Consider the following 12,223-nt stretch of genomic DNA (forward strand, 5'->3'; position numbering starts at 1 on the left):
TTAAGCAGTGTTACCAGTAAATACGTGGACTTCTGCTTTCCAATACATACAGATCTGTAGGTGCATTTTAGCCATTTCACACCATTATGAAGACAGAGTGAGTATGCTCGGCAGCGTCTGCTCTCTCATAACATTAAAGGCTCAATATAGTTTCTAAAGTGGGATGGAAGTTCTACATAGTGCCCGAGCACTTTTAATAACTTAGCTTCACATCTGACTGGAGTTACACCCAGCGGAGTGCAAAGCTCAAACCATGTGAGATAGCCTCTGCAAATGGTCTCACACTGCTTGGCTTTGAATCTTACAGCACGGAAAAGGGCCATGCGGCTCTTTGAATAAGCTGTTTAATTTAACCCTGCACCCAAGCTTTCTCCCCATAGCCCTGCAAATTAGTTCTCTCCAAATACATGTTCTGTTGAAAGTTCCTATGGTATCTGATTCCACCACTATTTCAGGTAGTGCGTTCCAGATCATAACAACCCTCTGTGTGAAATAATTTCTCCTCTTTTCCTCTCTAGATCTTTTTCCAATTATTCTAAATCTATGACTTCTGATTATCGACCCACTTGCCAAAGGAAACAGTTACTCCCTACTTGCACTATCCCCTTAACCTTCTCTGCTCTATGGAGAACAATTCCAGTTTCTCCAATCTCTGAACATAACTGAAGTCCCTCATCCTTGGTATCATCCTGATAAACCTCCTCTGTACCATCTTCAAAGCCTTGACATCCTTCCTAAAGTGTGGTGCCCAGAATTGTACACAATACTCCAGCTGAGGGGTAACCAGTGATATGTGAAGGTTTAGCATGTCTTCTTTGTTTTTGTATTAAATGCCGCTGTTTACAAATCCAGGTATCCCATAAGCTTTCTTTACTGCCTTATCAACTTGCCCTGCCACCTTCAAAGATTTGTGAATATGCACCCTTAGGTCCCCCTGGTCTTGCAGCCCTGTTAAAATAGTACCATTTAGAATATACTGCCTCGCCATGTGGTTACAGCTATCAGGAAAGGAAGAACAGGCTAGGTCCCTTTTTTTCTTGAAAAGAGAAGGTTATGGGGTGACCTAAAGATGTATTTAAAATTATGAAAGGTTTTTATAGAGTAGACACAGAAGAAGTGTTCCTATTGTGTTCCTAACATAGATGAGGCTGCAAACAGGGAGGTTAAAGTAACAGTGACCTCAGTCTTTAATAAGACACTCCAGAGTGAGGAACAGGCCTTAGGGGCCGGCTTATATACAGTGCTCCCAAGGGATGCTGGGATCCCTTGAGACTTCATGGGATGAGCTCCTTGGTGGCGGAACATGGGAGTGCATGCTTTACAGATACACAACATCACTCACCCCGCCAAAGTCAAAGTGAAAACTATTTACATGGTGAGGCGGTTGGGAGCCTTTCTTTCCCGGGTGGACCACCTCGGTACAAATGTCTGTTCTGGTGTGTTGGCTGTGCCCTCGCTGGGCTAGCGTGTTGTTGGCCCTGCAGGGCTTCTAGGTGAGCCTGGCCTTGTTGGGCTGTTGGGCATGATGGGCTCGATTTCCTGGTCCGGCATGGTGTCGTTGATCCTTTGGGTGTGTGTTGGGTATGCGTGATGGGCTCGAAAAAGATGGTGTCTGCTGTGGGTTGTTCAGGACAGTCTGTGAACCCCAGCCTCATTTGGTGCAGGTGCTTCCTGCAAATTTGTCCATTGTCTAGTTTGACTACAAACACCCTACTCCCTTCTTTAGCTATCACCGTGCCTGCGATCCACTTGGGACCATGTCCATAGTTTAACACATACACAGGGTCATTCAGATCAATTTCCCGTGACACAATGGCGCGACCATCGTTTACATTTTGTTGCTACCGCCTGCTCTCTACCTGATCATGCAGGTTGGGGTGAACCAGCGAGAATCTGGTTTTAAGTGTCCTTTTCATGAGTAGCTCAGCCGGGAGCACCCCTGTGAGCGAGTGGGGTCTCGTGCGATAGCTGAGCAGTACTCGGGACAGGCGGGTTTGGAGTGAGCCTTCTGTGACTCGTTTAAGGCTCTGTTTGATGGTTTGTACTGCCCGCTCTACCTGCCCATTGGAGGCTGGTTTAAACGGTGCCGAGGTGACATGTTTAATCCCATTGCGGGTCATGAATTCTTTAAATTCGGCACTGGTGAAACATGGCCCGTTGTCACTGACCAGTATGTCAGGCAGGCCGTGGCTGGCAAACATGGCCCTCAGGCTTTCAATGGTGGCAGTGGCAGTGCTTCCCAACATTATTTCACATTCAATCCATTTTGAAAAAGCATCCACTACCACCAGGAACATTTTACCGAGAAACGGGCCTGCATAGTTGACATGGATCCTCGACCATGGTCTGGAGAGCCAGGACCACAAACTTAGTGGTGCCTCTCTAGGCACGTTGCTCAACTGAGCACATATGCTGTATTGCCGTACACAGGACTCTAGGCCACCACACGTGGGATCTGGCTATCGCTTTCATCATTACTATACCCGGGTGTGTGCTGTGGAGATCCGAGATGAACATCCCTCTGCCCTTTTTTGGTAGCACTACGCGGTTACCCCACAACAAGCAGTCTGCCTGAATGGACAGCTCATCCTTTCGCCGCTGGAACGGCTTGATTAGCTCTTGCATTTCAACAGGTATGCTGGCCTAGCTCCCATGCAGTGCACAGTTTTTTACTCGGGACAGCAGAGGATCTTGGCTAGTCCAAGTCCTAATCTGGCGGGCCGTGACAGGTGATTTATCATTTTCAAACGCTTCCATGACCATCAACAAGTCTTTCTCAATCATGCTGTTGGCCCTCTCGGCCTTAGACAAGCTCCTGGAAGCATAGGCGACAGGTTGCAACTTCCCCGCAACGTTAGCTTGTTGTAATACACACCCGACTCCGTACGACGACATGTCACATGCTAGCACAAAAAAAGTCTTTTACAGGGGTTATGCAATACAAGCAGCTTGTTGGAGCATAAAATGTTTCTGGCTTTCTCAAAAGCAATTATTTGTTTTTTTCCCCATACCCAGTTCTCACCTTTATGCAATAACACATGTAGAGGCTCAAAAAGGGTACTTAATCCCGGTAGGAAGTTACCAAAATAGTTGAGGAGTCCCAGGAACGACCTTGGGACAGCAGCTCCGTGATGTTCTGAGGCCTGGGTTGTGTTCCTGATAGCCTCTGTCTTGGTGTCTGTGGGCCGAATATCGTCCGCCATGATCTTTCTCCCCAAAAACTCCACTTTGTTGCCATGAAGACCTCTTCAGCCACTGCCCTACGCAAGCCAGTTGCTGGAGGACCTCCTTCAGGTTTTGTAGGTGCTCAGTGGTATCCCGACCCGTGACCAATATATTGTCCTGAAAGACCACTGTGTGTGGTACCGACTTGAGTAGGTTCTCCATGTTTCTCTGGAAGATCGCTTCAGCCGACCGAGTTCCAACGGGCATCTGTTGTAGATCAACAGTCCCTTGTGCGTGTTGATGCAGGTGAGGCCCTTCGAAGACTCCTCCAGCTCCTGTGTCATGTAGGCCGAAGTCAGGTCGAGCTTGGTGAATGTCTTGCCTCCTGCCATTGTCGCAAATAGGTCATCTGCCTTAGGTAGCGGGTATTAGTCCTGTAGCAAGAAACGATTAATAGTTACTTTATAATCGCCGCAAATCCTGAGCGTGCCATCACTTTTGAGTACTGAAACAATCAGGCTGGCCCACTCGCTGAATTCCACTGGGGAGATGATGCCCTCACGTTGCAACCTGTCCAGCTCGATTTCCACTCTCTCCCTCATCATGTGAGGTACCGCTCGTGCCTTGTGGTGAATGGGTCGTGCCTCTGGGACCAAGTGGATCTGCACCTTTGCCCCAGAAAAGTTTCCATGCCTGGCTCAAAAAGGGAAGGAAATTTGTTAAGAACCTGGGTACATGAGGCCTCATCGACATGTGATAGCGCTCGGATGTCATCCCAGTTCCAGCGGATTTTGCCCAGCCAACTCCTTCCAAGCAGTGTGGGGCCATCGCCCGAGACAATCCAGAGTGACAGTTCGTGCACCGTGCCCTTGTAGGTGACCTTGACCATAGTGCTGCCCAGGACAGTGATAAGCTGTTTGGTGTACGTTCGCAGCTTCATGTGGATGGGGCTCAGGGCTGGTCTGAATGCCTTGTTGCACCACAGTCTCTCAAACATCTTTTTACTCATGATGGATTGGCTAGCGCCAGTGTCCAGTTCCGTGGCTACGGGTAAGCCATTCAATTTCACGTTTAGCATTATAGGTGGACATTTCGTCGAAAATGTGTGCACCCCGTGTACTTCAGCATCTGCCTCCTCTCTCTGAGGCTCGAAATTGCTTTGATCCACCATGGACCGATCTTCCTCTGCCACATGGTGTTTAGCAGGTTTTGCAGAGCTTGCAGCTCATTTGCAAGCTTGTTGGAGGTGCCCCATTGTTCCACAGCTCTTGCAAACATACCCTTTGAAGCGGCATGAATAGGCTGAATGGAAGCAACCACAACGCCAACAAGATGTGAATTGCCTTGCATTCATCCTTTGTTGGGGACTCTGAGTCATCTGTACATTTCTGCTCGCAAACACAGTTCCAGTTAATTTATGAACATTGCTAGCACTTTTGTGCTGAGAGATTTGTTTGGTGTTATCACTGGTGGACATAAACGCCTGTGCTATCGCAATGGCCTTACTGAGGATCGATGTCTCTGCAATCAAAAGTTTTCGTAGGATGGTCTCGTGGCCAATGCCCAGTACAAAAACGTCTCTGAGCATTTGCTCCAGGTAGCCATCAAACTCACATTGTCCTGCAAGTCGCCTTAGCTCGGCGATGTAGCTCGCCACTTCCTGACCTTCAGATCGCTGGCACGTGTAGAACCGATACATCGCCATCAGCATGCTCTCCCTCCGGTTAAGATGCTCCCGAACCAGTATACACAGCTCCTCATACGACTTATCTGTGGGTTTCACCGGAGCCAGAAGATTCTTCGTGAGGCTGTAGGTCGGTGCCCTGCAGACTGTGAGGAGGAACGCTCTCCTTTTTGCAGCGCTTCCTTCTCTGTCCAGCTCGTTGGCTACAAAGTACTGGTCTAGCCGTTCGACATAGGCTTCCCAGTCCTCACCCTCCGAGAACTTCTCCAGGATGCCCACAGTTTGCTGCATCTTTGCGTTGGATTCGTATTCTCATCGTCAGTTACTGTGTTCCTAACACAGATGAGGCTGCACACAGGGAGGTTACAGTAACAGTGACCTTAATCTTTAATAAGACACTCCAGACTGAGGAACAGTCCTTAGGGGCCAGTTTATATACATTGCTTCCAAGGGATGCTGGATCCCTTGGGACTTCGGGGGATGAGCTTACTGGTGGCGGAACATGGGAGTGCATGCTTTACAGATACACAACAGTTTCCACTTATGGAGAAGAGCAAAACTAAATAGCATCAATATAAGATATTTACTGATAAATCAAATAGGGAATTCAGAATAAACTTCTTATCCCCGAGAGTGATGAGAATGTGGCACTAGCTACCACAGGGAGTAGTTGTGGTGAATAGTATAAATGCATTTAAGGGGAAGATAAATATGCATATGAGGGAGAAATATCAGGTTATACTGATAGAGTTAGATGAGGAAGGGTGGGCGGTGGCTTGAATGGAGCATAAACACCGGTATGGATTGGTTAAGATGAACGGCCTATTTCTGTGCTAAATATTCTTTATAATTCTCCCAAAGTGCATCACTTCACACATATCCACATTAAATTTCATCTGCTGTGTGTCTGCCCATTTCACCAGTCTGCCTGTGTCCTCCAGAAGACTGATACTAACCTGCTCATTATTTACTACATTGTCAAATGTTGTCTCATTCACAAACCTCAAAGTTGATTTCCCTATACCCAAATTCAGTTAATTTAAGAAAAGCATTGGTCCTAATATCGACCCCTGGGGAACACCACTGCTTACTTCTCTCCAGTCAGAAAAACTTCCATTTACCACTACTCTCTGCCTCTTATCTCTTAGCCAATTACGCACCCAAGTTATCTTTAATCCCGCTGTGCTTCTATTTTTCAAATAAAGCTATTATGTGGTGCTTTATCAAATGCCTTTTGAAAGTCCATATATACAAAATCTACTGCGCTACCTTCATAAAATCTCTTTGTTACTTCATCAAATCAGGTTAGTCAGACACAATTTGCCTTTAACAAATCCTTGCTCGATGTCCCTTCTTAACCCATGTTTCTCCAAGTGAGAATTCATTTTGTCATTGACAATGGTTTCTGGTAGTTTCCCCCCCACTGATGTTAGACCGATTGGCTTGTAGTTTCTTGGAGTCCTCTAGCCCTCTGGCACCACTCGCATATTCAAGGAGGATTGAAGATTGTCATCAGAGCTTTTTCTATCTGCATCTTAGCTTTCCTTGACAACCTGGGATGCATCCCATCTGGACTGGGTGATTTGTTAACTTTGAGTGATGCCAACCTTTTTTGCACATCCTTTCGTTTTTTTTATTCTATCCAATATCACTACTTCATCTTCCTCTACTGTAACATTATCTTCATCCTCTTTTCTGAAGACAGATGAAATGTTTTCATTCAGTACCTCAATCATGTCCTCTGCCTCCACAGAAGATTTCCTTTTCTGTCTTTACTTGGTCCCATCATTCTTTTAACTAGCCTTTTACATTTTATGGCCCGGAAAAGCACCTCTCTCTCTCTCTCTCTCTCTCTCTCTCTCTCTATACTGTGTGTGTGAACCGGGGACCGAGATGGGACCGGACTGCATGAGTGCACCGGGGATCGAGAATGGGACCGGACAGCCTTTGGGCGGGGTTGGAGCTAAGTTGCTGCTATGTGTTTTTCAATTCTTTCAGTGTGTCCAGGCATCTGATGCGCCGCTTTCCTTACCTGTGCCGATTTCCTTAACTTTAGGGAAGGTTTTTCAGGACAGGCCACATACGCTGGCCTAATCAGAACTGGAGTAACTCTCAGCTGGCCAAACTTCCCTAAATGGCCAGAAGTGGCGTAGGTGGCTGGTTGCACCCCCTTTGGCTGAAAAAAAGACTTAAAAAATTTGTAACTTACTGAGTTATGCTGGTGCAAATTGATTGGGGAAACTGGGGATTTTTAAGTTAAGCCAGAAAAAGCAGCCTGCTCCAAAAAAAATGGTACAAATACTGGGGAAAATTGAGCCCATAGAATGGTTACAGAATGGAAAAAGGCCATTTGGCCCGTCGAGCCCATGCTGGCTCTCTGCAAGAGCACTTCAGCTAGTCCCACTCCATCGCCCTTTCCCCGTAGCCCTGCAAATTTTTTTCTTTCAGGTGCTTATCCAATTCTCTTTTGAAATCCTGATTACGTCTGCCTCCACCACCCTTTCAAGGTGTGCATTGCAGATCCTAACCACTTGCTGTGTAAAAAAGATTTTTCTTATGGTGCCTTTGCCAATCACCTTAAATCTGTCTCCTCTGGCTCTCGAACCTTCTGCCAATGGGAACAGTTTCGCTCTAGCTACTCTCTTTTGACCCCTCACAATTTTGAATACCTCTATCAAATCTCCTTTCAACCTTCTCTGCTCTAAGGAGAACAACCCCAACTTCTCCAGTCTATCCACGTAACTGAAGACACTCATCCCTGGAATAATTCTCGTAAATCTTTTCTGCACCCTCTCTAAGGCCTTCACATCCTTCTGAAAGTGCGGTGCCCAGAATTGGACACAGTACTCCAGTTGAGGCCGAATCAGTGTTTTATACAGGTTCATTATAATTTCCAGTTATACCAAATCCTTTTGGGTCTAACTTTTAGAGGGGAATTTAACAGTATACTTACTGCGGAAGAGCCGAAGATTTTGTCAGTTTCCCTGACTTGTGTGATTACACTGATTGTGGGATCTGTGTGTGGGGGTGGGAGGGGACAGTCACAGCGCAGCCTGTGTCGGAGCTGTCAATAACAGACAGCAACATCAGGATTTCTGCATGCACCTGTGCATGCACCAAATCGCGAAGTTGCAGTCAGTTTCAAAGGCGGAATGACGGCGAACAATGCCAGTTTGCCGTAATCCCGACCACAAATTCTGGACCTATATATTTATAAAAGATTTTTGGGATCCTTTTATGTTACCTACTAATCTTTTTAACCTTATATCCTTTTTGAATTTCCCCTGCACTCTCTGTATTCTGCCTGGTTTTCTACTGTATTCTGTACCTAACCTTTTATGTTTTATTTTAACCTCTATTTCATTTGTCATCCAGGGAGCTCTAGCTTTGGATGCCCCATTTTTCCTTCTGATGGGAATATGCTTGGTTTGTGCCCACAGTATCTCAGCCTTGAAGGACTGCCATGGCTCATTTACTGTTCTCCTGCCCAGTCTTTGGGCTAGACTTTCCACTTTGCTCTCTATCACCCAAAAAATGGGCGATATTCCAGCAATGTTCGATGTCTCAGCCTTACCGATCGCTGGCTCATCGCTAATATTTTGGATGGCGATTTTCCCCTCGGCGATAGGCCAGCGATGTCAAATGGGCGATGCAAAAGGTCAGCGATGTGACGCGCGCCCAAGGAATGGCCAGCGATGTGGAAGGCAAAAGCTTCCCTAGCAACAGATTTCTGCGTATACGATTTTTTTCCCCGGTTGACAGCATTTTGTGCATTTCGGGAGTTCAGGGGTCATCCACACATGCCCAGTAAGGTCAATTATGGTGGGTGAGAGAGGAGAGATAAAGGAGAGAGTTGTTGTAGTTGGAGGGAGGAGATTTATGGAGTTTTGTGGAGATTTTTGCCATTGGAGATTTGGATAAATTGTTTTTTGAGTATGAAGAGTGGAGATTTAGATAAATTGTTTTTTGCCTATGAAGAGTGGAGATTTGGATAAATTGTAGAAATGTCATCATCATCTGAGAGCATGGATGGTGGTTGGAAAAGGGCAAAGCCGTTTTCGGACGAGGCCAATGAGGCCCTCGTCGAGGAGGTCCACTCCAGGTGGGAAGAACTTACCTGGGATGCTAAGGGCAAAAATCCACCCCAGGCATACAGGAAGCTATAGACGTCATCTCCTTGGTGTCCCAGGAGGCAAGGGGACCTGACCAGTGCCGGAAGCGCTGGAACAGCCTTGTGGCGTCAGCTAGAGTAAGTACAGATTTTATATTGTATTGATGAAGATTGTAATTAAAGTTATAATAGTAAATCTTCTGGATTGAATTAAATTTTGTAAATTCTTACATACATACATATACGCATATATACATATGTTGATCCAAAACACACTGATCTGTATTATAACCGTGCATCAATTGTGGATCTCATTTGCATGTAACATTTGAAGCTGTTGTCTTTCCATGAAACTACCTAGTCAATTAGCTTATGTCGTGCTATTTTCATGTTTGCAGAAGAAGATATCTAACAACAGGGCACAGTGGAGGTGCACCGGAGAGGGCCCTGCTTACATGCAGACTTTAAGTGAACTGGAGGAACATGTAGCAGCGCTGGTGGGGACCACCAGTCGCTCGGCCACCACCCGTGGTGTTGTGGGACCCTCCCATGCATCACGTGAGTAATGTGTGAAACAGTTTTAAAGTAATGTAACATCATTTAATTAAAATGCAATGTACGGATGATGTAATGTCATATCATGTCATGAATGTAGCCTTTGTACTACTCTCAGGTTGACAACATAAAAACATAAGCAATAAGAACAGGGGAAGGTCATCTGGCCAACTGTCCCCTTCTCTGTGCGCTCCCCATAAACCCGTGTCCACCTGCGACTGATGCAGCCGCGGCAGGTTTTCTGGGGCAGTTAAATCCACATGATACATTAATATGTGAAGTCTTGTCAGTAATGTGTACCCTTCTGTTCTAATAAGCTCAATAGGCTCAATTGTATTTTGAACGTCAACCAGAGGCACAAGTGGAGGCCGCACAGGAGGAGGAGGAGGATACGGCTAAGCAAGAGGAGGAGGAGGAGGTGGAAGAAATGGAGGAAGCCACAGAGGGGGATGAACCTGCGACCAGCGTAGAAGTTGCTATTGCGACTGAAGAGGCACCGGGACAAAGCGACGTGCAGCCGGCAATGCCAAGGTGCGTTTAAGTGCGCACGCCGACCCCACGGAGGTCGGGTCAGCGAGCTCAGCATTCGCCTGCAGTGGATGATCGGACAGAGGGTTTGATCTCCTGTGCGAGGAGACGGTCGCGATAAATCGCCAGCATCTCCAGCGGTTCAATCGGGAATTTTCCCAGGTGTCTGCTGCTCAAGCGGAGGCAATGCTGCAGATGCTGGAGGAGATGCGTGCACAGACTGTCGCCACCAATGCCTTGTGGTATGTGTTGTGGGCTGTGCATGGCGCTGCACCCCAAGGTGCCGTGATCGAACGAAGCACAACCCCCAGCACACAAGCGAGTCAGGAGGAAGCACTTCCTTCTGATTGGGAAGACGATGTCCCTGTCCATGCTTTGTCTTCCCCTTCAACACCCCCCCAACAGCCGATCATGCCACCATCAGCCCCACCATGGCAGGATGTCTTTTCGTTGCCCGCTACACGCCCGCGCCGTCTTGGTACCGGGGGACAAAATGGGTAGGTGGGGCTAGGACACAGAGGGGGTCCAGGATCTGGAGGGAAACGTGGCCGCAGGTAGGGAGAGAGGTGTTGTTCATGTTTTTCTTGTTTTTCTTGTTCTTCTCCTTGTTACTGTTGCTGTTGGGGAGGTGGGGGGGGGGGGGGGGCGCGGGGATGGGGGGTGGTGTTTAAAATTGAAATTGTTAATTATAAAGTTTTGTTGAATGTTACAATTTTTGTGCATTGTCTTTTAATAATGTAAGTAAAGTTAAGTTAAAACATGAATGCAACTGTTGTACATTTAATTATAAATATAAGTATAAATGTGAGTGGATCTATCAGTAACAGGATGTTAAAAGCCCCTTGTTTTAGCAGCCTTCTCCCTTCCTCCAATGTTCAAAATGGCGTCCGTAGTGTCGAGTTCTGTGAGGAAGGCCAGGAAAAAGCAACTATTCTCCAGTAATGTTCTCTGTGATGTGCCGGCAATGTGGCGAAATTTGGGATGGGCGATGTGCAGGCGATCGCCTCGGCGATCAGCTCGGCGATGTGAGCCGAAAGCCAGGGGGATAATTTTTCGGCGATGCTCCAGCCTGAATTTCTGCTTTTTTGTCAAAATGGGTGATGAAAGACCGTTTTGGGCAATATATGGGCGATATATGGACAATGTGAAGTGGAAAGTCTAGCTCTTTGTTTCCAGTCCACCTGTGCTAGATCCCTTCAGAAGTCATTGAACTTGGCTCTCTTACAGTTGGGTATTTCCACTGTTGAGTTTTCTTCATCCAATTCCATAACTACTTTAAACCTAATTATATTATGATCACTATTACCCAGATGTTCTCCCACTGCAACACACTCCACTTGCTCTACTTCATTCCCCAGAACTAGTTCCAGCACTGCGTCGTTCATTGTTGGGCTAGAAATATACTGACTAAGGAAATTCTCCTGTACCAATCTTCACCCTCCTTACCCTTTACTCTGTTTTATCCCCATTCTATATTAGGGTAATTGAAGTCCCCTACTAATATTGCTCAATTTTTTTTTACCTTGCTCTCAAATTTTCCTGCAGATTTGTTCCTTTATCTGCTTCTCGCTCTTTGGGGTCTATAGTAAACACCCAATAATGTAACAGCTCCTTTTCTGTTCCTTAACTCTAACCAAATAGATTCAGTCTTTGAACCCTCTAGTATATTGTCCCTCTGTAGAATTGTAATAATATCCTTGATCAATATTGCCACCCCACCTCCTGTCTTTTTTTCCTTTCGTATCTCTCTTGAATACATTGCAGCCAGAAATGTTTAGTTCCCATTTCTGTCCATGTTTGAGCTAGGTCTCTGATGTTGCCACTTTCTCATAACCCGATGTCACAACTTGTCTGCAACTCGTCAACCTTTTTTTGTAACACTACAAAGTGGGTTTGTGATTGAGATCAGGGACTGACCCCCAAGTTATACACTGACCTTTGCGGGATACAGATCTGAAGCTCAACTGCCTTTCTCCAAGGCTGTGGACTGACCTATAGGGCTAGAACCTCCACTTTTCTACTTATCACCCAAAAATGTTTCCAGCGTGGGTGTTAAAAAAGGGTTTTCTGATCGCTGGCTGCTCCCCCATTCTCAAAACACCTAGTTTCCATTTTTGAAAATGGGCGTTACCACAAGTGATATCAAATGGGCAGTAGCGGTATATTTTTTTGACCTTCTG

The sequence above is a fragment of the Pristiophorus japonicus genome, chromosome 7, assembly GCF_044704955.1.
Source record: "Pristiophorus japonicus isolate sPriJap1 chromosome 7, sPriJap1.hap1, whole genome shotgun sequence".
NCBI classification, from domain to species: domain Eukaryota; kingdom Metazoa; phylum Chordata; class Chondrichthyes; family Pristiophoridae; genus Pristiophorus; species Pristiophorus japonicus.